This window comes from Myotis davidii, unplaced genomic scaffold (assembly GCF_000327345.1).
Source record: "Myotis davidii unplaced genomic scaffold, ASM32734v1 scaffold778, whole genome shotgun sequence".
Lineage (NCBI taxonomy): Eukaryota > Metazoa > Chordata > Mammalia > Chiroptera > Vespertilionidae > Myotis > Myotis davidii.
Window position 1 is genome coordinate 222,880 of NW_006289716.1, and position 4,144 is coordinate 227,023.

Here is a 4,144-nt window from a genome sequence, read left to right on the forward strand (position 1 = left end):
TAAAGGCATTTCTGGACCATATGCCTGATAATACAGTTCTAGAGTCACTGTAAAGATTGCAACCATATTAAGTTACAGTTTAATAAAAAATGACCTGAATACTGTATCCAGCACTCACCTTCTATAGTTAAGCAATAGCTGAATATTCCATAAGGAGCAAGAACATGGAAATAGGGCAATTAACTTGTTATAAATATGAAATAGTACTTGAGAGTACTGCAAAGCAGTCAGATATTTGGGCCCAAATGCCTTGCCAGTTCCGAGTCAAAGAATTTCAGGGAACTTAGTTACAATTAAACTTTGAAAGAAAGGGAACATCTTCCCTGAAAACTGTTCTATCTTTCTATCCATCTATTTATCTTTATTATCTATCTATCTATCTATTATCTATCTATGCAGTACTTGAGAGTACTCCAAAGCAGTCAGATATTTATTTGGGCCCAAATGCCTTGCCAGTTCCGAATCAAAGAATTTCAGGGAACTTAGTTACAATTAAACTTTGAAAGAAAGGGAACATCTTCCCTGAAAACTGTTCTATCTAATCTCATTTTTCAAACATCTCCCATTTTGAGAAATTCAGTTTTCAGCCAAGTTGTTCACAGGAAAAATGTCTCCGTTGTCAAACCAAGCTTTGGTTTTTGATCTGACAACACTTTCATGCTGATATCTCCCCATGACAAAAAAGCATCTTTTAGGCAACAAACAAAGGAGGGAATGCTTCTGTTGCTTGTGAAATCAAAGGTTAGCACAATTTTAAAACATAAAGAGGCAGGCAACAAAAGGAGAGAATGCTTCTGTTGCTTGTGAAATCAACGGTTAGCACAATTTTAAAACATAAAGAGGCCATCAAGAGTGCTAATGTTGCTAAGGGTGTGAAAGAAACAGTGATCACAGGCAATTGAAGAGGGAGGAAAACTGTTGTTGATTTTGATAAAGGGAAAGCAGTTAGCCAGTGACAGCATTTAGGACAGTGGTTCTCAACCTTCCTTATGCCGCCACCCTTTTGAGGAAAACAGTTGTTGATTTTGATAAACGGAAAGCAGCCAGGGACAGCATTTAGGACAATGGTTCTCAACCTTCCTTATGCCGCCACCCTTTAATACAGTTCCTCATGTTGTGGTGACCCCCAACCATAAAGTTATTTTCGTTGCTACTTCATAACTGTAATTTTGCTACTGTTATGAGTCGTAATGTAAATATCTGATATGCAAGATGTATTTTCATTGTTACAAATTGAACATAATTAAAGCATAGTGATTAATTACAAAAACAATATGTAATTATATATTCAATATGTGTTTTCCGATGGTCTTAGGTGACCCCTATGAAAGGGTTGTTCGACCCCCAAAGGGGTCTCGACCCACAGGTTGAGAACCGCTGATTCAGGAGCCAGTGATATAGGAACAAGCAATGATACCGCATGCCAACCTGAAAGACACCCTCGGACCCAGTGCTTGTAGTGGTTCCTTTATGGTCAGTAGGGGGTGGTTTTAAGTAAAGACGTGTTTATTTATAGACCAAACAGTACATTAGACATGTACTGTATATAGGAAAGGTTAAAACAGGTGATCATTTGGAGGTCTGGAAAGGATTAATTCAATTTACATTATTTCTAATGGGAAAAAAATGATTCGTTTTTGAACAAATCACTTTTTGAACAGCCTTCCAGAATGAATTAAGTCTGAGAACCAAAGTTCCACCATATTTCTTTTTTGTTTCCTTCTTTCCTCTGCTTCCCTCATTTTCATCTCTCCTCTCTCTCTGTCTTTTGCATGTCTGTGGAGTTTCTTTTAATTCTCTTGACTGTGTTGTTTACAGATCATTTGGAGGTCTGGAAAGGATTAATTCAATTTACATTATTTCTAATGGGAAAAAATGATTCGTTTTTGAACAAATCACTTTTTGAACAGCCTTCCAGAATGTATTAAGTCTGAGAACCAAAGTGCCACTGTATTTTTTTTTTGTTTCCTTCTTTCCTCTGCTTCCCTCCCCTTCATCTCTCCTTCTCTCTCTCTCTCTCTCTCTCTCTCTCTCTCTCTCTCTCTCTCTCTCTCTCTCTTTTCTTTAAGAAGTATTTATTTAGTTCCTTATTCATGCAAGACACTGGGCTAACATTTGCAGCATGTAGCACAGGGATCTAAGACATTAATTAAAAAATACCATTACCTGTTTCAAATCTATTAAATCAGCCAAATAATTTTTCAAAAGAGACAGTTTATCACATCTGCACATACTACATCTGATTTTAAAGTTTCTTTATATTTTATTTGTCACCTTTTATTATCCCCCCTTTTTTTTAAAGTTAAGACTTTATTTTTTGTATCAGTTTTCAGTTCACTGCGAAACTGAGGACAAGGTACAGGGATTTTCTGCCTACTTCTTGCCCCCACACATGCATAGCCTCTACCATCATCATCTCCCACCAGTTACAATAAATTATAACACTTGATAAAATTGATGAACCTACATTGGTAAGGTTATAATCACCCAAAGTTCATAGCTTACATTAAGGTGCACTCTTGATGCTGTACATCTATGGGTTGGAATAGATGTATAAAGACATGTACAATATCTATCATTGTGGTATTATGCAGAGTAATTTCAATGCCCTAAAAATCCTCTGTAATCATGCCATCATAGCGTCTTACATACCTCTGTTACTGACACTGCTGTATTGTAAATAGTTCCTTAAATGTTCATGTTAAAAACAATTCAGAGTGTATAAAGACAATTTAAACTTTAAAAAATCTCTTCTTTCCATCCCTCAGTCTCATTCCCCAGTGTACCTGTTGTCTGCAACTTATTAACTACATGGTTTAGGGTAAGTTGTTCATTGTCTCTAACCCTCATTTCCTCTCCCTCCCTTTTGAACATGGGATAATATCTCATAAAACTGCTGTGGGAATCGAAAAATAAGCACTTTACTCCTCATGGCCATCCGATTTTTACCAATTTACTTCTTTATCACTATGTTTTCAGATACACCCCATTATTCTGGAAATTTGTGTACAGGAAAGCACAGAGCTGAAGAATCTTCCTTTTTGTTCCTTTCCTTGAGTGCTATTCCAGGCTTCATGTGACACGTTAGAAATAGAATTATTCAGTCACATCCTCTACTCTGAAGGAACTTAGTCATATATTACTTATTGCCTGGCACTTTCAAAAGAGAGTGAAAATTATTTTATAACAAAGTGAATATATGGAGACATATTTCCAAAGTTCAGGAAAAATTGTGAGTGATTTTTAAATATCTGAAATCCTCTCCTTGCTCTATTTTGATCTTCATAACTCACACTGAGGATTCTATACCTTATTTTTGCTCTGTAAGTCTTGCAATAGCCTTGGGCAAAAGGCAGTAACATTCTGATCTGGGATTTAACTCCGGAGAAAAGATCCTTTCAATAATTTCTTTTGCAAACACAACCAACAGTAAACTCTGAGTTATTTAAGATGTAGAGACTTTGAGGATTATTTAGGGACTTTGCTACGTCTGACCTAACTCCCTCATGCAGCTTCCCTTTGGCCATTTCACGATGCGTTATAAGCTATACGAAACAGGAAAAGGGTAAAATTCAGATTACTTAGCTACTAGCAAGCAGTCTTGGAAGATTGTTTGATAGGCAAGAAGGTTCTATGTGATGGCTTGAACGGGATACATTTTCTACCACCCAAAATAATAAAAATTTCATTATATGCTATTCTTGTGTACATGAAACTGTTTCATAAATTATACCCCTTAAAATATAGAGAGCAACCCTTGTTTGGAAAAATAAAATTGCATACAAAAATTTTGAATATATGTTCCGATCAGAGGAAATAATGCTCTGGACTAATGGAAACATGGTGCTTCATTGAATTGTTACTATTGGCTAGTATAGAGTAAAATAATGTGTTTCAATTATAATGGTCCATATTAATTAATCCTATGGCAAGTAATGGTTTGTCTTCTTATCTAGCAAGAAAAGATACTTAGAAAGCTTGTCAACTTTGGTTCCTGGGTTCTTCAAGTGATTAATGGTACAATTTATTTAATCATGAATTATATTTTTCCTATCTCTTATTTACTAATATAGCATACGAATGTTTACAAATAAAAGATTTATTTAAAATACATGTAATATTAATGGACTATAGTAAAAATGTC